This window comes from Falco cherrug, chromosome 9 (genome assembly GCF_023634085.1).
Source record: "Falco cherrug isolate bFalChe1 chromosome 9, bFalChe1.pri, whole genome shotgun sequence".
NCBI classification, from domain to species: Eukaryota; Metazoa; Chordata; class Aves; order Falconiformes; family Falconidae; genus Falco; species Falco cherrug.
In genome coordinates this window covers 36,504,683-36,530,864 of record NC_073705.1, presented here as the reverse complement: position 1 = coordinate 36,530,864, position 26,182 = coordinate 36,504,683, and the positions used below count along the sequence as shown (strand labels likewise).

Here is a 26,182-nt window from a genome sequence, read left to right as displayed (position 1 = left end):
GAGGAAATACATCAAGCTATACAAAACCCCAAAAGCTGGTTTTCCTTTGTTGACAAAGAGTTTTAGTTAAAAGTAAAAAGCTCTTAAAATGTACCTATGGGGTGTGATTACTACACTTTTTTCAAATACAGTCTGGCCTTTCTCTAAATACTCCTGGTAATGGCATTTCCCATGATAAAGGCATTCAGCAGGACTGTAGCTTTCCCCAGCAGCATACCTACAGCCTTTCACAAATGAATTGTGGATTGTGCTTTAGTACTATTAGTACATTAGCTGAGATAAATAGCGCTGTGTTTTCTTTTGTCATTTCAGTCTACAGCATTCACTGGCAGGATCTCAGCCCTGTACAGGAGTTACGGGAGTTGTCAAGTACTTCGTTACATCAGAGCCCTCCTATTTAAATTTCCTCTATATCTCATACTTTAAGTGCTTCCTAGAGCTGTGTAATATAGACAGAACTTGTGAAAATACCGTGTGAAATAACGCTGTTGCGTGGGGTGTGGGTTCCGGGGGCTGGCAGCTGAGGCTGAGGGTCCCCGTGAGGGGAGCTGGGGCTGCCTGGGGCAGGCACAGCCGGTTCCAGCTGGTTCCAGCCGCCCCGCAGCTGGGCACAGCAGCCAGGCCCCTCAGCCTCAATGGGTTTAAGAAAGGGGCAAACAGGAGGAGGATGAGGGAAAAATGTGTGAGGAACAGCGCTGCAAGCACCGAGGCGGGAGGAGGAGGAGTTGGCGCTCCAGGTGCCCAAGCAGAGAGTCCCCTGTGGGGATGTCGGTGGGGTGGGGAGAGGTGTGAGGAGAAAAGAGAGGGAGAGTGGGGCTGTTGTGGGCTGACCATACCACCCATTCCCCACCTGCGCCGCTCGCTCATGTGAGGAGAGGACTTGGGAATGGAGGAGTAAAGTGGAGCCTGGGAAAGGTAAGGGCGGATGGGCAGTGGAGTGGTTTTGTTTCTCACCATCAAACTCTGCGTCACTTGGAAATAAATTAATTTTCACCAAGTCGAGGCAATTTTGCCTATGATAGTGATCAGTAAGCAATCAGTAAGTGATCTCCATGTCTTTATCTCAACCCATGAGCTAATTTTGTCCCCCTCTGCTGTTGACAGCTGTCCAGCCGGCCAAGGTCAACTCACCACCATGGGGTAGTGCTTGTGCTGCACATCCAGCTTGAAGAATGTCTGCTGTTTGGAAAAGAAAAACAACTCACAGCTTTCCAGAAGCAGAATGGCTATCATTAATGCATTTTGTCAGTGCTTTCAAACACGATTGACTGCTGATGTTTATGAAGTGAGTGTAAATGGTTTGGTATCTAATGCTGTGAAATAACCATAGATTTGAGCGATAAGAGTACATCCATGTTTAAAGAAAGTGCTTGAATGTGGATTTTCATCTTGGTTGTGCACAGTGAAATCTAAAGTGGCTGGAGAGAATTATGTCACATGAAGAACGTTAATTCAGAGAGAGAGCAGTTTGAAGAATTGTGAAATAAACATCAATAGCACTGTGTTCCTTTGCTACAGTACCCTGCAGGTCAGGAATCAAAAGATGTGATGGATTATGGGCTAGACTAAAGATTTCAGATGTTCTCGGTCTAAAACTGGAGGCTTAAACTTGTCATAATATGGCTAAGGAATTAAATCTGAATGTAAATATGTGTGGCAATCAGTTAGTGACAGTAATAAAATTATTTCTTCACTTACAGTGAGTGGGTGATACAGGCAAAGCAGAAGTGGGAGGCAGATGTGACATTAGAGGAAGAAGGAAAAAAAGAGCTCATTTGCCAAAGGTAAAGAAAATATCCCACAAAATGTTTAGAAATTAATGTGATTTTCCTCTGCTTGATCAAATATAAAAAAGCAATGTTAAAAAACTCATACCATTTTAAAATCTTTTTGTTGTGAGTTTGATAACTGGGAGGATGTAGATTGCTATTTCATAGAAAATGGAGTGCAATTAGTAAATTTCCACAGCTGAAGACAGTAGTCAACTGTAACTTTGAGGCTTTTCTGGTCTTATTCCAATGTGTAGTAGCCTTGCTGGTACAAAATTCCCCATAGGTCTCCACAAAGTAACTGACTTTTTGCACTTGCTGCTATGTTTCTTTCACATCATCTTTGGCGAGAACAACTTGGTGTTTTCCCTTGCTCTGTAGTCTGGGGAATGGTCTGCTTCCTAGGAGCATCTGGAAAATTCATCTGTAAAACTCTTGTTATGTCAGGGCCTTGGGACCTGACAAGGCCTGTGATCTTTCCTGGTCTCCCAACGGGGATTTTGAGAGCATTTTTTTACCCATTGTAGGTAGGTTAGAGGCACATTCTGCAAACCTTTCTGGACTAAATGTCTGTTAAATTGTTTTAAGTGGATCTTACAACCATTTGCAGTCATAACCATTCAGTTTATCTTGAACTGTACTAAAATATAACCTTAATGTTATCTATATAAATCAAGTAAATATTGATTTATAAATTTTTCTGGGTTGTTCCTTGTATGGAAAAGCCATTATGCAGTTAAGATGTTCTAAAGTTGATAATGTGGCTTTATAATCTGCAGATTGCTTTTTGTCTCAGCTATATTCTCCGCTTATAGCAATGTAAGACCCTACTACCCATCCATGTATTGTTCCCTTTACACATCTCACCAGTATGGGTCATAGTTTGGGGCCCAGAGATGTTCCTGACTTGTCTGATATATATAGTTTCTTTCCATATTGTGTGGCTGATTCACAGTGTTATACAATTGGAGATGCAACAGTTTGTGTTGACCAGCTCTGATAGCTACCTTTAAATATACTTAGTTTGACATCCATCTACCAGGCTGTGCAGAATATGGCATCTGCTCTCATGAATTTAGTTATTCTTTATCTGATTTGTAGCACAGGCCTGTAATAAATTATCTGAGCACAGTTCAAGTGCACTGAACTGCAGATTAAGAGCTGGAATGAGTGAGGAAGGCAGGGACTTCGTAAACCAGATTTATGGAATCAAAACTCTTTCTTGGTTTTGATTCTATAACAGAAGCTAACAGAAATTTATCTTAATTTCTAGCTTTATAACATACTTCAGCAAATTCTTTTCCAACTTCACTGATTTCATATAATTAACCTGTGTTCTTTGTTTTAAATAAACATCCTGCAACTACAGCAACTCCCGGTCTATCAACTATTAAGAAGCAGTTAGGTCAAAGACTGTTTCGTCATGTCAAAGTTCAGTGTGTTGACGTGTTTATTATTTTTATTAATATTACAGTTTTCTTCACTAAGAGCTTCATAAAATGCTAATTTCATTTTAATTTTAAGTCCTCAGCCTTTGACTTCAGGCAGATAGGCTGGGGCAGAGGCAGTGAATGTACTGCAGCCCCATCCTGCAGTCGTCTTCCCTCAGGTAGAGTTACTTTAGCCACTGGTGAAGTATTGCTCTTCAGTGTGTGTTAGGTACTTAATCTGGATTAACAAACTAGACAGTGAGCTTCATGTTTTCTCTTAAAGTAAACACTAATAAGCTGTGCATAGCCTTGGTGGCAGAGCAATAATGGGGAAATAAATATTTGTAGAGCTAAATGGAGATTAGAGAACACATGTAATCATACTAGTACTTAGACACTAACTACACGACAAAACTTCAAAACGTTACAAATGCAGGAGGAGCTAAAGATCTGCTCGGTAATCTGGAATGCAGAAAATGACCAAAAACACCATTCTGAAGATATGAGCTAAATAAGCGTATGTCAGGTAGAGGGGTATGAATTTGATAAGAAGCATCATTGTGCACTTGCCCAAGGCCTAGTTTACAGAGGAATGCTCAGCAGGACAGTTGGATTTCTGCAGAAGACATAGGGCCATAGATTGATGATGGGAAGCATAGCCTGACTACTTTCAATAAAGGTCAATTAAAGATGAAAACACATAAACAAATATCTCTTTTTAGCAAGAGACTGTTTGAATTAAAAAAAAGATAGACTTCAGTCAAACAAGGATGATGGCACAAGAGACTTTTCATGCTCCATTTTAGGACCATGAAACTAATAGTTTTCAGTTCAGCAATTTGGCAATTTATTATAGTGATATATATCTCGTGCTAATTCTTAAAATTATTGCCAGAAATACTTTCAGTTCTAGGTTTATAAAGAGACAGGGGTGAGTTCAGGATGCTCAAACTTTGCTGAATCTACATTAGTGTTTTTTATTTAACCCTCAGAGTTGAGTTCATTTATGTAAGACCTTGTATTCTGGAAAGCACTCATTAAAAATGAGTCAGAAATAATTTCTGTTTGTTTTTCTCAAATATACTTATGTAAAAGAAATTTAATTTTAATAAATTTATTAGTGTTTCTTTTCATAAAAGCAAATAGAGTGACATAAAATTGTTACAATCGCTTAAAAGGTCATAAACTACAGCACTTACAGGCATACTATTCTATTAGTCTAGATAGCTTTCATCGACCACCAAATATGTTGTGTGTAACTGGTGAACTAAAAGACTGCATTTACCCATTTTTAGAAGTTGCCCAGTGATTTTGACCGAGTGTGATGTAGTATAAGACTGCACGTGCTGTGTTGTATGAACAGAATTTCCTGTAAGTACTTCCAGTAGTTCCTGGCTAAGGGAAGCTGTCGTAATGGCCTTTTGCAGGGTGATTTTTTTCCCCTCTGTTATGTTTAACCTAGCTACGTTTAAGAGAGCTAAGAAAATAAAAGTCCAGACAGATTGTATTGTTATATACAGTGTCTCAATGAAGTCAGTGATTCTTACTCAATCCAGCTCATTCTATCCATCCTTATGGTCACTAAGGAATCATAATGAATGGTATTTCTCCTGTTTGGAATTCTCTTTTTTCTAGTGACTTGCTATTGTAGCACTTAGATAAATACACCTGAAATGTGAAAAAAAGAGTAAGAGAATGAGTTTTTATGGTGTCTCACCCTTAAGCAGACAGACATTTCTCATGGCCAGGACCCACAGAGGTAATATAGCATAGCCTTAGATAAAATATTTTGTGTTAGTACTGTACAGCAGTAGTACTGCTGTGTTTCCTATAGAAGCACACAATAGCAAGCTAATAGATGCTCTTAGGTTTAACAACTGGCCAGTTATTTTTTCCTTCATTAATAAAGTAGTACACGCTCATGTTCCTGTTAACATGTCCATTATGTAGTAGTGGTGTACAACATGAAATGTTTCGCTTGTGTTCTTTGAAACCTGCAACTCCAAACAAATGGTTTTGTACCTTCCTTTTTTGTAATACTGTGGAAGTTGTGAAATGGTTATATATTAATGGGACATTACTATACTTCTAAATGTGGACGTGCAAGGTACTAGCGATGTACCTAATTGATGCCACTGTTCACTTTTAAGTGAAATGCTGGAAATTAATAACTCATTACAAGTTTTTTGAAAACAGCCTAGGAAAGAAAAGCAACTTTTGAAGGTACTTTATTTAATTCATAAAACAAATATTTGCTCTGAAATAAAAATAGTCTTGTTTACAGCATAAGGAGTCCACATTCAAGATGTCTTCATCTATTGTTCTTTGAAATACCAAAAATCTTTCTCAGATAAATAAAAGTCTATGGGGATTTCACTAACAAATGTTGCACTGCAGCCTGCTTCATGTTTGGTATTCTCTGAGGGATCAGTAGCCTTCAAAAAAATTGCTGCTGTAATGCAAGAAAAAATTTTTGTAGATTTAAAAAATTAAAAATACAGAACTGAGTGGTACAATAAAAAGGAAAATAGCACCAACAGCTTGTCAAATATTCTGTTTTGGTACTCAGAGTCTCAAATTGAAAAAAGAACACAAGAAAAAGCCAGCCTGTGGTTCACAATGCAAGTAGTAAAGATTACAGTGATTTGGGATTCAGCTAAATTTTATTCCAGTTTTCCCCTATTACTTTACTGAATTCCCAAGCTTGACTATAACTTTGATTAGTAATTTTTCTACAACTTTCTAGACCTAGTTCAAATATTTTACAGTGTGTATGTGTTGATGTATTACTCTGTGCTTTGTTTTATTTTAAATAGCAGAATAGAAAAGATTTACTTGACTCAAATGACTAATTTATTCTATAACCAGTATTTTCCAATTAAAAACTAGTAAAAAAAACCCAAACCCCAAAACATTTTGGAATCAGCACTATGACTATAATATTAAAGGACTAAATGGAAGCTATAAACACAAATATGAACTGTTAGTACCCAACATGGGATATAATGTGAGAAATGAAAAAGTAACTGCTAAGAAGTAGCTTATAATCTCAGTCATGTGAAATTTGGATAATGTGTTTATGCACTTGGAGAATCTCTGCGTAGAAAGGCATTCTTGCTGCATAACTTTGTTTACCCTAAGTTACGAATCTGCATTGTCTGTAGAACCTGTATAATATATGGGAAGAGCTGCTTCCAGAAGATGATTTCAGAAAAGCAATTAGGAGCCTAGTGAAGACCTGCCCTGGATCTCTGCATAACCTCCAGGAGACGTCTAGCTCTCCCCGCTATATAGGCAGACTAGATAGAGACTTATAAGTGGGGACCTGACTTTCTTCTGCTCCACTTTCCTGGGTGCTACTGGATTGTGGTAGTGTTTTGAGATTGCCACCCTGACTGGGTGTGAGACTCATCACAAGGTGAAGCTTAAAACTTGCAAGTACAGATTCTCCTGGGGAGACACTCAAAAATCCTGGCTGTCATAAGGGGGAAAAATCTGCATATTTGTACCTGCTAGCATGGAGTCTAGCAGCTCACAAAGTACCGTTTGTGTAAATGCTGTGATTTGTGTGTGTCTGCCACGATTCAGGCTTCCTAAGATCTAACTATTGCTTGTCTACGCTTGTGTATGACATCACTCCTTAACATTTCTGTATTTGAGTACAGCAGCATTGCCTACCATTGTCTGAAGTGCTGCTGGTGATGAATTCCTTCAACACAGATACATAGAATAACATAATTATATGGGTACACTCAAAGAAACTCTATGTTTTATACAAAGTTATTGACCTTCCCATAAATAATGTTTGATTTGCTCTGTACTACCATTTGTCTGTCTTTCCCTGATAGCCATGATGTGTGGTGATGGAGATAAATGGGGGACATAGCACACACTAGTAATCCGTAAGGAGTGCAAAGAATGGTTGTTTTGTAGGAAATATTGAAGATGTTTGACTGGATCTGTAATACATGGTAATCTGGGTTTTTAGCAAAGCGCCTCAGTCCTCCCCAGGGGCTGGGTCCATAATTTCTCAATTAAGTGAGTTTTCGTTCAGTAGTGGGAGTAGTTTTCTAGACCAGACTAAAGGACTTTTCAATTTTTGGTGAAAATACTGCAAGTTCTGCACTATGGCCTGAGTCTTGGCATAATGTTCCCATTCACTCTGTTATTTCCAGCTGTATAACTGATTTTCATGCAACTTAATTGCTTATATTGAATGTTTTATAATTATAAAGTGATAATGATATAATCATAAACTGATTTGTGTCAAACTTGCATAGCCCCCTCTGGTCATTAACTACAGAATTCTGTGCAGAATTCTTAGAAATATTTTCCAGATTCTCATAGAAAGATCAATTTTTTGCATATTTCAATTTAATCTATTTTTTAAAACTAGTTTTATTAAATTGATTTTCATTTGCAGTTCCAATTAACAAAGGGAATGGGATTTCCTAAAGTAAAGGAGCTAATTTCTTTTAACCTCTTAACCATTTATCTATGAGGAATGAAGAAATAAAAGTTTGAACAGTTTTCTGTAAGAAAGAACAGTGAAATGTAGCAGCATGACAATGTTGCTAATTGTTGGATGTAGATGGAGTAGAGAAAGGGGTCATGTAAAGTTAGTCTCAGTTGTGTGAATTAGAATTTTTCATTTATGTAGAACAGTGCAATAGTGGAAGAAGTATCCTGCAAGATTATTTCTTTCAATCTGCCACTTGGAAACAAAGCTGAAACTCTTCAGGAATGGTTAGGTCAGGACTTACATCTGATTATTATTTTATTGCTATATATTATATAGTTATTGCTAGATGGTTTTTATGTATGATTAGCAGAATGGGATGTTGCAAAGAGCTGTCTTCTATCATCTTTTTTCACCTCTGCCCTTTCATGCCGTTATATATACATACATGGATAACATGCATGTGCAACACACAGGTCCTATAGAGTTTCTGCAAAAATGTGATCACCATATAATGTGAATGAAAAGTTTCAATACTGTAATTGTATGGAATATAAACATAAGTCTGTGCCAGACTTTAAAATGTAAGGCTCAAAAATCCATAGTTGTGCAAGATTAAAATGTTGATAGTATATTATTATTACTGAGGTAATATTTTTGATTTAATTCTATAATTATTAAGATAGCAGCAACATAGCATTAGATGCCTTAAGCATCTGTAATTAACTTCTAGGCTTGTTTGGGGTTTTTTTTAGACATTATACCTTTTTGTAATTTATGAAGGACATAGATTATTCTGATACTCTGGAGATCCTGTGATCAATGCAGGTATAGCTGTATGGAGCCTCAGGAGGTCAGGTAGTTCAGCCTCCTACCCCAGTAGGAGCAATTATAGCTAAATGATGCCTGACAGTTAATTAGCTAGCCTGTTCTTAAAACCCTCCTGTGATTGAGATTCCACCCTCCCTTGGCAGTTGATTTCAGTGCTGAGCTATCTTGACAGCTAAAAAGATTTCCCTAATGTCTAAACTAAATTTCCCTTGCTGCAGTTTAACCCTTCTTGTCCTATCCGTTGAAGAATAGTTTTGCCCCTTTCCCTTGACAGCAACCTTTTCCATAATTGAAAACTATTATCATGGAAGGTTCACATCATTTTTAATTTTAAAAAAATCCTAAATCTTCAGGTTTTTGTTCTAGCTCGTTCTCTGTAGCTCACTGATTTTTCTTGTTGCTTTCCTCTTAGTGTTCTCTGAATGACCTGACTTACTGGTCTGCTGTGAAGCCTTAAAGTAGCCCTGGAAGTCCTCGACTTGGTGCTGTGTGTGGCATGGGGAAGTGCCATGGGCTGGTGTGAGCCCCCACAGGTGCCCTGGGCTGGGACATGGACATGCACCTCCTGGGTGTGTATAGGCTCAGGTCTAACAGCAGTGCCTGTTTGCTGGGACAGCACGTCAGGCTGAGCACTGTGCAGCAGTCCTGTGCCAAGCCATGACACCAGCACAGTCTCTGGCTGGCTCTGCATCTGCATTTGCCTTGGCAAAACTGACATGCCCACTTACCAGCAGACTTCCTTAGAACACTTTGAAATCTCACAGATGAAATGTGAGAGGTGGTGTAATTTTTCTCTTGTAAAACCATGGGTCTGTAATTAACATACTTAATGTGACAAGTACAAATCAGTCCGCATAGTGTATATTTAAAAAAAAAAATCTAGTTTATTATTTTGTATAGTTACGGCATATTTTTAATGCATTTATTAGGACTAAATGTTGGCAGTTAGAAAATGTCAGCCTCAGTCTTTGTTTTGTCCACATGAAAAGCAGTGGTAGGTCAAGACTATTTAAGTAGGACCTTGATATGGTGAGGCTGCTCGGTTTAGTAGCACTGTGTGCATTTGTGGCTCTTTCTTCTGAGCTCTGTGTTGAGACATAGGGACCTTTCTTTCACTGTTTGCAGAGCTGAGTTTTTCTAATGGCCTGCTGCAAGCCCACTGTGGGCAGTGGCAATGAGTTTCAGTGATGCTTTTGAGCCTCATCTATTGCTGTTTCTGTAAATCAGCTTTGATCCATTTGTTTCATTTGGAATTGAACAATCCTTGCAGGAACAGAGGCAAATTGCTAGCCTGGACAATCCTTTTCTGATGTTTTTAGCAGTTTCCCAAGATTAGAAAGTAGATTAAAACCATCTTAAAGACCAAAGGGAGGACTATCTTCATTGCAGGATTTATTTACAATATGTATTTTTACAACTTTTCTAACTGTTACGATAAATGGAGGAGAAATTCAGACTGTGACCATTAGAGCTCAAATTTCTGATTAACTGTTCTCAAAAGCTGGCTGTAAACACAGTCACAAGCTGCTTGTCTCAGCAAGCAGGCCACAGGAAGGCAGAATTTTGATGAAAAAATGTTGGTTGCTAATGGTTGTGGTGTTTGCATTTTCAGGAGTGATGCAGTTTTTCAAACAGGTCAGCCAGCATCTGAAGAGTAAGTGTCCATTAAAATTCCTCTCAACTTCAGCAAAGCCTATGCTGGCAGTTGCATACTTTGTTGTATATATGCTCTTGTTAGGGAAATGAATAAGGGGTAGGCAGGGAAGTGAAGAGGAAAGTGAAAACAAGAACCAAAAACCATATTCCTCAGTTAAATAATAGAGTTAAGCATTGTTTCCTTATACATGTAATTTAATTGCAAAAGACAAGGTTTATATTTTTCAGATTATCCAGCACTATTCATGTGCCTGACATATAATAGTAAAAAATAGATGAATAATCCCTATTTTAACCTCTGGGCTTCTCAATCTGTCATTGTATACTTACATTTTTCAACACCTCAGCATAATTAAGCACCCCAACTGCATTATCTGTTGTGCTGGGTAAGTCTGAGAGGACATATGGTACATTTCTCCAGGAACTGAGCTCTCCATTGCTTTTATTGTTCTGTGTCACAATCATAATGCTTTTTTAATGGAGTTTTCAGAGGGTGAACACTGTCAGCCCATCATCTGCTATGCTCAGCATAGAGGAATGAGAAGTATATGCTTTATGGAAGCAAGGTAGAAAATTAAAGGATATCATTAAAGTATGGAAGGAAGTTTGTTGATGAAATGATGATGCTATCTGGTTTCAGGCGTGATTTCTGCCAGTTTAGCAGTGATTTAGACTGAAATTATTTTTCATGATGTTCATACCTGTTGGGTGGCCTGCAGTAAGGACTTGGAAAAAAGTCATTGCAGAAAAAAACAGTGAAATGGTTTATAAATAACTGAAATCACTGCATAACTCATGAGTCATTTGGATGATCTCTCTCATTTCACTGCATATTTTCTCACTTGGTTTTCATTGACAGAAAAATCAATGTTGACTTCTACGGACTCATGATCTAGAATATGTCACAGGAAGGCCTTATGGAACAAATATGTTTTTAAATGAAATAATTTCCTGTCCAGCAAATCACTTAAGCTCTTGACTTCTGTTTGACGACTCATATATTTAAAGTTCTGCTTTCTACTATGTGTTGCTGGAGTGCTGCCGTATTTGGTTGAATAGATCTTCAATATATGATTGATTCCCTTTGGTTTACCTTTTTCGTTGCTTTTCTTTCTTTTGTCTCTCATACAAGTCTTCCCATTTGAGCTTTTTTTTTTTGTTTGTTTCCAGAGCATAATACCTCAGCCACTATGTTTGTAACAGCTTCTAACAAAACTATAAATCTTTTACATTGCTCATATATTAGATACAGTCATGTGAAAGATTAATTTATAGGAACAGGTAAGGGTTAGAATTTCAGGGCACAGTTGTCTGACAAAAAACAGAAAGTGCTTTTGGTACAAAGTGAGCACAAGGTGAGAGAGCAAAACAGATTGCTTTTAATGGCTTCATGTGATATTTCTAGATTACACTTTAGGAAAATTCACTGCACAAGCTAGCCTTCATAGCTGAAAATCACGGGTTAATAAACCTTGACTGGAGAATATAGGAAAACACCAGTGCTGTTGACTGGGCTTCCTAAATCTGACATGTAATTCACTTGCTTGGGCAATTGTTTGTAACTAGCAATTACTTCATTTTGATTGAAAAGCTGACCATCTCTCAAGTGGCATCAGCTTCATTGTAAATAATTGCAGCAGTGAAGCAGAGCTAGAGAGATTAAGAACATAATTAGTTAAAATTTGGATTAGAAAATGAAACAACCTAAAGTTATGCAAGCCTTCATTTACAGACTATACAAAGTTAACATTTATCAATTACATAGACAAAACAGGTTTAATCAATACCAAAATAATTTTGTCTGTACTGGATACCGGTTCTTAAATATGAATTAGAACATTATCTACCCAAGATCTATATTTAAGGATATTGCTCTTTTACTGATGAAGAGATGGATATTCTCTGGCTAGGCATTTCCCCTCTTCCCAAAAAGCAAAATACTGATAGAAATCAGACCATAAGTGAAGCAGTGCTGCAGAGGAAGGGTAACAAATTATTCTGCTGGTTTGCTGCCCACTGGATAGGAAGTGTTGGATTGAAGTTGTGACAGGAGAGCCTGACATTAGGGAAACTCTAATTAATGGGGACAGTGACCTGCAGGAGTGGGCTGGTTAGAGAAGGCAGGAGTCCACCTTCAGTAAGGGACCTAGACAACGTGACATTTTAAGATCACCTTTCTGACCTTTAGTGGCAATTCTATGACTGAATTCTTCAGGTTGTAACTGCTGTAGGATCTACGCAGAGAACATGCAAGTATAGGCACATCTGTATGAATGTAAACATAGGTGGAACAGACGAGTTTTAGAAATGAAATTACACTTGTTTCATTATGTTAAGTTCATGAACACAGCCATTTTATGTTTCTACTGTTTTCTTGTGTTTGTTGTTAATGTAAATAGATGGGTCTACCCTTCTCCTCCAGAAAGCTTGCCTCTCAAGAATGAAAAGCTTCTACCATAACTGGAATACCACTCGAAGCTTTAGAAATGCTAACGCATGAATGTTAGGTGGCTAGTTGCATATGTCCATGACTGAAACGTGTCATGAATTGCTTGTTTACCACTCTTGAACCCAGTATTATTTCTTTCTCCCTATAGCTCCTCTGAATTAAAAAATAAATTGCAGATTGTAGGAGCAGATTGTGGAAGGCCCTGCAAAAATTATTCAAAGACATCTTGTAGTCATGTGTTGGTGTACACACATATTCATGTTTCCTCTCCCATCAGTCTGAGTTTCTGTATCTTTTGAAGAAGTATGTAGGCATGCCTTTACTATGACCTTGCTTCTGTTTTTCTGCAAGGAAAAAGAAAATATGGAAGTTATTTCAGCAAGAAGAAATTTCTGTGTGGGATATCTGTGTCAATACCGCCTCCATTTCTGAAAAGGCTATGTGACCAGTTCCTAAACTACGTCTCCAGTTTTTCTGTAATTGCTTGTTCAGTCTAACCTAACCTGATTATCATCTAACAGCTGGCCTTAGCATGTGCTCTGGGTTCGCTCAATAATCAATAGAAAAGAATAGGCACCTCCAGAGAATGGCTTATATCATCCTAAGATAATTATCTAAAAGTGGTGGGCTGAATTACCTCTGGTGGTATTTATCTCTTTCCATCAATTATAGCAAGAGTCCAGATGACTGGCTTAAACTGGGTAATTAAAGAGATGAATCCTGCTCTCAGGTAACATTAACATTAGAAGAGTCTGCTTCCTATAGTGTCTAATTTGTCAGCATTGTGGAAAATCTCCTGTAGCTCAACAATAGGCTACAATGGCCTCTTGTATAAGCCTCTTGCAGGTGCGGTCCTCCACTCCCAGCTCTGGGTGCTGCCAGATTCTGCTTCCAGCCTGCTGTGAGCTGGTACCCACTTGAGCCCTGCAAGCAGTGCCCTGCAGCTGCTCCTCAGACATTCAGGGATGATGAGAAAGGAGGATGCAGTGAGATTCCAGCTCCAATCCTGAGATATTCAGGTAGAGAGAGAAAACAAGCAACACCACGGAGCTTCACAGTCACATCTGCTTCTCCTTTTTTAGTCCAAAATGCTAGAATAGACACTTCTTTTGCATGTCAACAAGATGTGCAACTTCACATCTACACTCAGACACTCTGCTGCTTCTGGAGATCTGATTTGCTTCTCTCTTCTTCTTCCTGGATTTGCTTTCTCGTATCTTCTCATGAGTTGGGTTTACAAGCTATTAGTGCAGTTTTTGGTCAAACTGACCCTCTTTTCTAGTACTGTAGGTGAATTTATCTCACTTAACTGTAGCATGTAGAAGTTAGATGCCCTTTCTGAACCGGTGGTCTGCACTCCTTGACAATCAGCAGAAGAGGTATCACCAGAGGATATTCAACTTGTGTAAATCATGGTCTGACTTGCTGGGCATGTCACCTTGTCACCTATAGAGCAAACCTGTGGTTTGGCTGAATGCCTCCTACATGGCTATTGAGTTGAGAGTATTGTGCCTATGTGCTGATCCTTCAGGAAAGAATAGACCATAAGGAACCCTTTGTCATCCCTTTCATAAGGACATGCTGAGTGCAAAGCAGAGGGTTAATGGAAATGATTTTTACCTTTTCTGCCCTAAAAACAGAGACACTGCAAGTGTCTATGGGGAAGCTGCTACAACTTGGAGCAGCCACCAATGTTCAGTAACTTACAGCCTGACGTGTACTGGGGACTAGCAAGAAAGAGATATGAAAAGGATTTTTTTTTCCTGTATCTTACTCACGTTTCCTGTTCTCCTTTGATGCAGTTCCCAAAAGATTTGTGAAAGAGCCTAGCTTTCATGTTTCATTGTTCATGAGATTTATGCTGGAAGGGTATTTTTTCTGCCTGCAGTAGATTGTCCGGTAGAACATCATTAACTGTTTTCAGTACCTACTGTAAATATAGTGAGTGACCCAAAGCAGTATTGCCAAAGGTAAATTATCAGTTGTGTTTCTGCTAGACCATGTTTCAAAGGTTTGTTCAGATAATTTGTTTTCACTCATATGAGGGACAAAATATTCTCAAATTAGGTTTTCCTCACTCTGGGTTTTCTTGCAGATTTAAAAAACTGGGCACACACATAAAAGTCAGCCAAAAGAATTTATGCAGTCCCTGTGGTAGATTTTTATCATCAAATATTGTCATGTACGGCAGCAATCAGTTCTTATAGGTGTGTCTTGATGTTTCTGTATTTACCTGGACTGAAATAATAAAACCACATTTCTAAATGCATTTTGTTTCCATGTGCATTACATCATAAATCAGTTTTGTTTTGTTCTTGATGTTACCTCACTGCAAAACACAGAGAAAACACTCAATAAATGAAATTGCATCTGTCTGATACCAAAAATCTGAGTAATGCTAAAGGTCTCCAGTTGGAATGTATCTATTTCTGCTGGAAAAGTTTTTCAAACCTTCTTCCCCCGATAAATTCTGACTGTTATTTTAGCACAGATAATACTCTCAAAATATGATTGCAAGAAAATCCATGAGACTGTATGACAAACCCTGTGTACTTCAAGAAATTATTTTTTCCAGCTAAAACAAAAATACAGTATAGTGTATGTCATCCAAATGGCAAGAGGAAGGTATTGTGTTTCATGAAGTAAAAATCTACCATCAGTAAGCTTATGTATTTCTTAGTGGCATCATTGGGCTTTGTAAATTTGGACTTGGGGGATCATAAAACCCCAATCTGCGTACAGTGAATTTTCTACTGAGCAGCACAGCATTCAAAATCTGAATATTTTCACCAGTGTGTGTAATAATATATCATTTTTTAATGTTTAAGTGACCTGGTAAGAAATAAGAGGAGGAGGATTAGCTACTAAACCTGTCAGAAATATATCTCAAGTAAATACCAAGAGATGTTGGAGGAGATTTAATTTGGTGTTTTTCCACAGCAATCGGACAGTGAGTTCTATCAAATTTACAATTTTCTTTTCTAACACGGAAACAAAACTGTTAATCTTATGAAGGTAGGATATTATGTAGCTTGCACACAGAAACATTTGCTGAGCACTAGCACTTCAGGTGCACGTTTGGTGACTCACCTCACTGTTCTATTTCTCAGTAAATTTTTGATTGGTAGTCAGTTTATGTTTACTTCATATGCCTAATTATGTATATGTGTGTATATTAAAACTGTAGTAAGTTAAGAGTTCTTCCACAATAAAGGCTAAAATTGCCTTCCACTGGCATATTTCTCAATGTCTTGGTTGTTTGAGACTGATACTGTTTTTTTCAAGGAAAAAAAGAGTATTTCTCTAAATTCTCAAAATCTGTAAAAAATCCGGCTTTTACAATATTAATTTTCTTACATAATTTTATCTCTGTTTGGGAAGAAAAAAATGAGTGTCATATAATTTCCTCAAATGTTATCTAGATAAATCCCCTTGAGAATTGATGCCATTGTTCTGGGAGGCTAAATACAACAGAAACAAACAAAAGTGCATAATACTTTTTTGCATATTTCACATTTCAACAGAACTAATGTTTCTGTTGAGAATAAACTCATTTCAGCTAAAATTGAAGGTCTATGTTGTTGTATTTTTCACTTACCAATTCTCATATCAAAATCAGGCAGTGCCAAAGATGAGTAATTTAACTATGTAACTGTCCTCAGTTGGAGATTATAAAGGCAAAAGGAGTTCTTGCAATCCTGTTAAATCATCTATACAACTGGACTGTAGAATTCATGCAGAACAATAATTGTGGTAGGCAAAATTCTTAGGTTGATGAGTATTTTTCTGAGAAATTCTGTGTGAACGGAAGTGGTAAACTGTGCCTGGCTTCCTCTTGATTAGTATTCTGCATCTCTTGGCAGTCAGTGTCAATCATGGGATATGAGGATCACTTAATTTATAAAATTCTAAATGAACAATTATTGAGTTCATTCCTGAAATTTTGAGAAGTATTGACGGGAGAATTAACGGTAAAAATATGTGAATGTTAAGTAGAAAAAGCAGAGGAGAAAAGAGGAAGACTAGCTAATGTCCAAGAGATTTTGCTTGAAGTTACTGATAAAGCATATGATAAACCTAAAAGTTTATATCAAAAACCTCATATTCCATCTTTTACACAGTTGGACCACAGATTTGGTTGTGGTTATTCTCTCTGAGTAGTGTATCTTCTGTTTAGCTAATGTTTTGAATAGTATATTGTGATTGTTAGGGTCTTTCTAAAAAGTATTCTTTTCAAAAGTGGCCATTTCGTCCTCCTTGTTGTTTATTTGTAGAGTCATTGGACTAAAAGCCTTCTGTGAAGTTCATGGTGATTTCAGTAGGTTTGGTATTAAAATCCCCTGTGTTTTGGGTGTTCAGGGTTAAGATTCAAATACACTGAGAAAGAAAACTAGAAGCAATAGTAGCATGTGTTTTACAAAGCTGTAAAGAAAGTACAGGCTTCAAATGCATTGACATTTGCATAGATACAAGACAACTCCATCATGGCTCTGATTAATTCTAGCAAAATTACCCATTGTGCCAATTCCTGCCAGTATAATAACTATTCTCCAGATAGGTTCTTATTGGCTATTTTGCTACTTTGAGGAACTGGAGAAGTCATTGGGTAAGTTAGATTCAAACTAGATGGCTTTTAAAAGCATGCTTCTAAAATCATTTGCTTGGTTTAAGGGAGAAAAAAACCCAAACCACTTCTAGGTGTGTTTTTCTGATCTCTGGATGTTTCAAGACAGACCAGGTGCTTTGAATGTATTTTTTTTAAGATTACAGATAGATCAGGATTCAGAATGTAAGCTGTATTTGCTAGCTGTTCTTTACCAATCTTGATTTATACATATTTCTCGTTTCTGAGAAAGCTGATGGATTAGCTTTTCCAGGATGCAGTAAAAGTGCTACAATGACAGAAAATCACAAACCTCACATGGACAATGGACAGAGAGAATTTTTTAAAAAATGAAATCATTATTGAAATATTGTAAGAAAGTTAGGCTTGTACAAGAGAAGCAAGTGAGAATGAGGCTTTTAGCTCTTGAAAACTTCCTCAGATTTTCCTGTGAGTTCCATTTTTCAATTTAATAGCTATGTGACATGTACTTGACACATCTCTCCTGTAATACTGGGTGATTTCCCATCTTTATTTTCTGAGAAATATGTCTCTCTAGTGGAATTACATTTAAGATAGGTGCAAAGGAATCTGGATTTGTATTATTTTGCATGAGGAAAGATTCAAAAAAGCTGCCTAAAATTCCTTCTGTTAAACATCATTTGGTGTGCATTATTCTCTGGCACAAAGCCAGTTCCTTTTCAAAGGTGGAATTTATACCAGTTTCTTATGCAGAGAGTGTATTGTGTTCTTTGTAGGAACCTCAGAAGTGTTGTCTAGCACGGTTTGGAGAAGAGGTCTTAATGGAGTTGCATCTACAGACAGTGTTTCTGGATTTGGCTGTTTCTGTGTCTCTAATTCTAATGTCGGTTACATTTGGCTATCAGGAGTAGGGGTTTCTACTGCCTGGGGACTGCCCTGTTTCCCGTGGAATTTTCTCTCTCCCACTGGAGTTAATAGGCAAAGCCCAATGATAAATCTGTGAGTATACTTAAAGAAATATCAGGTGGGTTTTGGCTGCTGTATTATTTTAAGTTCTGTAATATTAACTTAATATTGCCAGTTCAGTAATGCTTTTTCATAGCAGAAAATAGTACTGATTAGTACAGAATAATTGGTGAATCGCTGAATAACAGCAACAGCAGCTGTCGCTGTTGGGGTCTCAGGCCAGAAACTGGGACAGTTGTACAGCAGCAGATCTCTTCTGTTATTAGACCATCTTTGGAATAACGTATGGTAGTCAGAGGGTCTAGAGACTGTAAATCCTTTGAGGAAAATTCTATATTTGTGCTTTAATCTTAGGAAATTGACATATTGTTAAATCTATCTTCTTTTCTTCTTTTAAGTTCTGTAGTCCCTATTTCAAATGGTACTTTACAATATATACTGGTTTAGATTAGTTTTCTTACAGCCATGGCAGTCGATGTAAAATTTCTCATTGCACATTAAACTCAGTAGAATCAGTGGCATTACCTAAGTCGAAAGAGTTTTTGATGGGAGTTCAGGTAACTCTCTCTGTTATATAACCTCCTTTATGAAATTGTTCCTAGCAAGTGTTTACCGTGTATGTATAGGTTCTACTAAGTGTGTACTCTACTTTTTTTTGTTTTCTTTTTTTTTAAAGGTTCTCAAGATCTTTTATTTGTATGCAGGGAAAGAAGGAGATTATGGTGTTTTTTAATGGTCTTTAAAGAAGTTGAGTAAACAACATATGTAATTACTCTGTAGGGAAATACTGCTTAATTAAAACACAAAGTCATTCTATTAGCATACACACCTGCTGCTCATGTGGTTCATTTCTTCCAGAAATAACCAAATTACTGAATAGAGATTGTTCTGTAGTTCAACTACGTAAAATGTATACTTCAATGTTTTGTCTTGTCCTCCTGCTGGTGATTCATGGTTGGCTTAAAAGTAGTCACACTACATGCAGATATAGATCAGCTGAGACTCAGCTACCAGCTGTGAAACAATACACTTTATTTGGACTATTTAAGGGGGGAAGGGGGGGATCCCCAAAGCTGATATAGTTTTCATAGACGTTATCTGGCTGGAAACTTACTTTCCAAATTGGACACAAAAGAATATCTACTTCCCTCTTGCATTATGCTGTCATCCAAAAAGTGTGGGAAATGCAGTTTGTTGAAAAAGCTTGAAAATGCTTTTAAAAATTGTGGCTGCTGTATAGGACTAAGTTTTCTTATTACTTAGGGGCCTTGCAATGTGTTCTGATTAACTTAATTATAATGTATCTGTCAGACAAAATACTCCTGGAAAATTTCAGTATGTCCTGGTATGTGGAGTGCCTTTTCTGTGCATGTACATGATAGCGTTGATCTGAAAAAGAATTAGCGTTGTTCTTGTTATACAGGGGAAATTCATTCACATCATCCACTTTTTCTTTTTTTTTTTTCTTTGCAATTTTAAAGTGAATGTAATATACATAGAAGGGAGCAGACCAATAGGGAATGAAGTTTTAATTTATTTCAAGCTATATAGAGCTGGGTGTACTTGCTTTTAACTGAGGCTCTATCTCCTCTGAAGAGACTTAAATAAAGAGTGTAAGAGGTAAGGCAGGTACAAAGCAATCATTTCCTGATGCTTCTTTCCAGTTTCTTCTCATCATAACCACAAAGGTCTCTGGAGCTGCCAGTCGTGTTTAGAGTACTAGATGTAATAGCTGTCAGTATAGCACCCTCCTTCAATTATGTGCACAAACTTTGTACAGAACATCTTAATCTCCTTTCCATACTGAGGTGCATTAAGCATTGTAAAGAGTTTGACTTAGTTGTTTCCTACAGATTTTTACAAGAAAACAGAGACAAAACACAACATGTGTAAGGTTCTGGTTTTGGTAAGTACTGTTCATACACCTCTAGGTTTGTGAGACTATCAGTATGCCAGTGTCACCCTTAAAATTTACATTGTCAAAGTTTATATTCTTTCTATCCCACCCTCCATTTACTAAATGGTTATCTATCTAGTTATGTTTACAGTAGCATGACAGCCAGCTATGAAGAAAAGATTGTTTACCTACTGAATGTGGTTTAATATAGTTATGTTGCGGACCTCATTAAGGAATCTATTCTAAGTACAAAATGTAAAACTGCCTTACATCCTAGCCAGCCACCCCAGCACTAGATTAATAGTTTAATCCTGGTCCAGAGTGAAGGCCAGAGAACATAGTCGTTTCCCAATCACTTCAGGAGATATTTAACATGTCCTTGGTTTTTAAAGCTCTACATACCTTTGGAGTGGATACTTCAAGTATTGCCTTTTTCCGAGTGTCCCGTTAAAACAACTGAAATCAGCTGTTGCGGTCAAAATTTCCTTTTAATACTGGACATAGGGACCGAGCCATTTCTGTGGAGAGTACATGTCTCTAGGAATCAGCTTTCACCACAGCTCAGGCAAAAGCACAGACCTGAGGTTTTTATGAGTGTTCTGAATCCTCATTCTTTCCCCTTTAACTTGGTTTTCAGAGTATGTGGAATGAAAAAGGAACACTGGCATTGCAGGTTGTTTATTTTTGGAGCAAGCGTTTTGTCATTTGTGTTTGAGAAAATGCCACAGTGTCTGGAGACATTTGTAGCTTGTGCAGTGTAGATGAAGATATAAACAAGTCAATCTAAGAGTTTGTGAATTGTATATTTAAATAAATCGATTTCAAGGCATTGCTTAAGCTCTCTGAAGAGCTGTTTCAGGTTAGATTTTCTTCATGAGCAGCACACTAATTTCACTCAGCTACATGTTATTTGCTTTCACTGATAAAAATTCAATCTGTAAGGGAGCAGGGAACATTAAAAATGTTCTTTTATGGAAGACTTTAAATTAAAGACTTAATTTTCCAGTGCATATATTTAATACAACCTCATCTAATTACCAATCAAAGTATTGTTGACTGCTACAAAAGCAAGATTAAATTACTTGAGTCATGCTTTACATGCTTTTCCTCTGTCAAAGGGGGAAAAGGATCCTTGCACAGGAGTTAGCAGGGCTCACTGAAAAAGCTTTAAACTAGATTTGAAGGGGGAAAGGAATAAAACCAGGCTTGCTAGAGATAAGCCTGGGGCAGCACGCCAGTGTTTGAGGGACAGTGTGCTAACAAGGTCCTTCTGCCTGCTGTGTCCATGAAGGTAGGAGAAGGAGATCCATGCAGCAGCAAACACTTAAGGGTTATTGATGTGTGAGAAACCACAGAAGTGCCTGAGAATGGTTCCGTAGGAATCAAGACTTCGTCCTGCAAAAAGGTGGCAGGTTCAGTAGCCCAAAGAAAGGGTGGTGAAGCATTGGAACAGGCTTCCCCGGGAGGTAGTGGAGTCTCCATCCCTGGAGGTATTTAAAAGACACGTAGATGTGGCACTTAGGGACATGGTTTATTGGTGAACTTGGCAGTCCTGGGTTTACAGTTGGACTTAATGATCTTAAAGGTCTTTTCCATCCTAAATTATTCTATGATTCTGTGACTCCAAACCACAGAATTTATGAACACAGTCTTCCTTTTGATTTCTTGTGGGAGATTGCGTAACTCTCCTCATGTATTTTTAAGAAACCTTTCTTCTCTGCTCTTCATTTCTGTAAAGGAGAAAGCAATCAGAACAGCAGCATGAATTTCGGGTAGTGCTTAGTTCATGAGAGCTTCACTTCCCTCCAATTAGTTAGTGGATGCAGTTAAACACTTCACGTTTCAGGTTATCACTAAACTCCATGGTGGTAGGGAATTATGAGTGTATCTCTGATCCCTTTTCCTCCCTTCCCATTCAGCACCTGAGTTATGTTGGAGAGATGAAGCCAGAACTTACAGGAAGTATTCTCTGTATATCAGGAGATGGGGCTTCCTTGCGAACTAAGACAAAGTTTACACATGTGCTGCCAAAATGGGTAAGAGCCTCTGAGAATGTGTGTAGAAAATAGTGCCCAATTTTTCCTTACCATTGGGCTGTAGCCTAGTTAAGAGGAAAAGGCAATAGAAATGTATGGCAGAGAGTGACATACAATAGGGGGAAAACATTTTCTTATTCAGAATACTTGCTGCTAGCAGACGATTCAGGTACTCACTCCCACATGACTTTTAGACGTATATATAAGATGGGCAAATAAACAGACAAATACCTTGCTCTGCAAATGTCTTCCAGCCTACTCTTTTTCTAGTTACATGGAAGGATAGTAATGAAGCCTAAAAGTACTGGAAAAAAATATTTAACAGATGTGTCTGCTCGTGCACAGAGGGTCCTCTAAGTTCAAGCTTTTAGGTGCACAAGTGAGCTAAATGGCTAAATTTTATTAGTTGTACAGAATGCTTTAAATTCACTTTCCAAAAGTTGAGGCATGTCAATGTTTTATTGTTGTGTGTGGTATTAATAAGGACAGGAAAATTTCTAGAAAAAGAGTAGGAGTGAGATAAAATGTATTATGCAAATTTGGAATTTTATAACTGAACAAAGTTATCACGAAAGAAAATAATTTGAGGGAGAAAAGAGGGAAAGGGAGAAATGTGATTAAATAGGAAAAAAATAGCTAGTAAACTTTTTAATACTACACTTCACCCATGGACAAACTGCAGCTGAGGATGATGCTGTGTGGTTGAAGTGGAGGGTGTCAGAAGTTCCAACTTGTGATTAAGTACCTATGCATGAGCTTTTCTGTGCTTTGCATTCTTTTATACTGGACCTGGTGCCAAATCTGGTGGGTCTAATTAGAGTCTGAAAATCCAGAACAGGTTTGTGTTGTGCTCTCAGGTTATTCATGAGTTCTATCACAATTTCTGAGGCTTCCTGTTGTTCAGCAGGACTGATGAACAGATGTACATGGTGTCTCCCTCCCCGGCTAACTTCTTGTTGAGGCTGTCACACATAGATAATGTCAACATTAAGCATCCTGGCATCCTGCCTGCCGCTAGCATACTATGAAATATCTGGGTAGTAGTCAGGCTGACATCTGCATGTTTGTTAATTAGCCAAGTCATCCGTTTATCCAGTGGAAGAAGTGGAATCCTTTAAAATTGCAAGTCACGCTGCACCTTATAATTCTTTTTTCCTGTCTACAATTTTTCATTGTAAGTGCTTTGACGGAAAATTTCATAGGCTGGATTGCGATCAGCAGAGGCCCCTCCCTTTGATGTACCCTGCATTGTACCTTGCATATGACTGAAGGCTTTCGTGGAGGAAGGAAGAATGATCATTTGCTTCAGACATGGAAAAGCCTGCTCAGATGTCCTGAAATAGGTGGGGGCCAGCAGTCTAAGTATGCAGAAATAAGGCATGAAGCCTAAACTTGCATTTAGACCTCTTGCATAATTATGAGAGGAAGAGGCCAATTGACTTCCAGCAGGTGGTTCATCCTACCTCTGTTAGGCATTTTGGAATGTAATTAAGTTACCTTTGGAAGTGCATTCCTTTCATTATCTTTTGAGGGAGCCAAAGCTTGGGGTAGATGCCTAGGTCTTACATAGTAGCATTCAGTGAAATTAAATCCACCCTTAAGCACTCTGTAACTGAGATCTATATCTGTAAGATAAAGACTATACTTCAGAGACTGCTCATTAGTTTTTTCTGAGCTTCTCAGGTGTTATGATCATGGCAGCATATAAAAATACTGTCTTTCAAGTCAGATAACTTGAAAAATGCCAGGTGAGATTGATGCTTGTGATGGGTACCCTAGCAAGAAAATAGAGGGACAAGTATGTTTATTGTGCTCTGAAAGAATATGACAACAGAATCAGGTAAAAGGCTACTGCTTATAAAATCATAGAATCATTTGGGTTGGAAAAGACCTTTGAGATCATCAAGTCCAACTGTGAACCCAGGACTGCCAAGTCCATCACTAAACCACGTTCCTAAGCACTGCATCTCTGCGTTTTTAAAAACACCTCCAGGGATGGTGACTCCACCGCCTCTGTGGGCAGCCTGATCTAATGCTTCACCACCCTTTCAGTGAAGCATTTTTTCCTAATATCCAATCTAAACCTCCCCTGGCACAACCTGAGGCTGTTTCCTTTTGTTGTATTGCATGTTACTTGGGAGAGGAGACCAACTCCCACCTTCCTACAACTGCTTTTCAGGCAGTTGTAGAGAACAATGAGGTCACCCCTGAGCCTCCTCTTCTCCAGGCTAAACAGCCCCAGGTCCCTCAGCTGCTCCTCATCAGACTTGTGCTCCAGCCCCTTCCCCAGCTCCGTTGCCCTTCCCTGGACACGCTCCAGCACCCCTACGTCCCTCCCGCAGTGAGGGGCCCAAAACCGAACACAGGATTCGAGGTGCAGCCTCACCAGTGCCGGGTACAGGGGGACAGTCCCTGCCCTGGTCCTGCTGGCCACGCTGTTTCGGACACAAGCCAGGATGCTCTTGGCCTCCTTGGCCACCTGGGCACACTGCTGGCCCATGCCCAGCCGGCCGTCAGCCAGCACCCCCAGGGCCTTCCCCGCCAGGCAGCTTCCCAGCCGCTCTGCCCCAGCCTGTGGGGCTGTGTGGGGTTGCTGTGACCCACGGGCAGGACCTGGCACTGAGCCTGGTTGAACCTCACACAATCGGCCTCGGCCCATGGGTCCAGCCTGTCCAGACCCCTCTGCAGAGCCTGCCTGCCCTCCAGCACATCAACACGCCCCCCCCCCCCCGCCTCCAGCTTGGTGTCTTCTGCAAACTTACTAAGGGTACACTCAGTCCCCTCATCTAGATCATCAATATTATTGCCAGCTGGATGTAACCCCATTTACTACCATTCATGGGGCTCAGCTGTTCAACCAGCTTTTCACCCAGTGCAGAGCACACCTGTCCACACCATGAGCAGCCAATTTCTCCAGGAGAATGCTGTGGGAGATGGTGTCAAAGGCTTTACTAAGGTCCAGGTAGACAACATCCACAGCCTCTCCTTCATCCTCTAGGCACGTCATCTTGTCAGAAGAAGGTCAGGTTCGTCAAGCAGGACCTGCCTGCCTTATGATATGTGGTTATCATAAATCACCATATAGATCCATGCATGATTGTACATATTAAATTTGTTTAGATGTCTGGATGTTGTTTTTTGGATGCCACTAAAGATGTCTTGTTCTGTTGATATTAGTTTAACTATACTGGAAATGACTCTGTGTCAAAAGAAGAAATGTGAAAAAAAGGTACCAAAATGATAAAAAGTTAAGGTATAGATCATCGTTACAGTGTTCTGCCAGAGGGAGGAAGGAGACATTTGCTATGCAGACACTGAGCATTCACACACAGAAGAATCTCCGAGCAATAACTCCCCATGCCTGTGGCCTTGGGAGTTCGGATGCTCTGAGACAGTGCAAGGTGCCTGTGCCAAGGTGACGAACCTGCTTAGTCAAGAGAAGTATTCTGGTTTGTGTCTGTCTTGTGTTCTCTAAACACACCTTCTCCTCCACAAGGAGTAGGCTGACTCACCAGCCTAGAATCTTACCCAAGAATTCATTCCCAAAACACAAGGTATTTTGGATGTATTCAGCATTTTGTTCCTATTGTGAGGATGCTCTGGGGCAATCTCTGCATTCAGTCTTTGGGTCCTCTGCAGACTTGACTATTCTAAGGTGTTTTGATGCATGTTTTTATTCTTTGTCATAATGAAATTACAGTATAAATCTGAAATATCTAGAGTGGCATATTTATTCATGTGTTTAAGACCAAATTTTTTAATGTTTTTCCTGCCCTTGTTGTATGGGTAATTCTTTTCCATGACATTGGAGAGGACTCATTTGGGGGTACAGACCAATTCTGCAAACGCCTTTTGGCCTACAGTATATCTGAACAATGTGAAAAATTGTACTTTTTCTCTTTCCCCTATTTATTGTTTCATTTCACTAGCTATAAAAGCCAGGCATAGACCAGCTTTTTCCTCTCCTGATGTAAGAAAGATGCCCAAGGTAATGTTTTAGTACTGAAACTGGCCTGACTCTGATATACAGGTTTAATGCTTTATAACATTTTCAAGAATAAAGTCTATCATCATGCTCCAAATTGCATTGAATTGGAGCTGTAT

General features: G+C 38.7%; 1 long non-coding RNA gene across 1 annotated transcript in view; it reads left to right on the top strand.

The window, feature by feature from the left end:
- Positions 1–1,701: 1,701 nt before the first annotated feature.
- LOC129736814 (uncharacterized) overlaps positions 1,702–26,182 on the top strand; it is a 78,823-nt gene continuing 54,342 nt past the window's right edge. The window contains exon 1 of the long non-coding RNA XR_008733898.1: positions 1,702–1,784. This is a non-coding gene — a long non-coding RNA (uncharacterized LOC129736814). The remainder of the gene's footprint in view (positions 1,785–26,182) is intronic.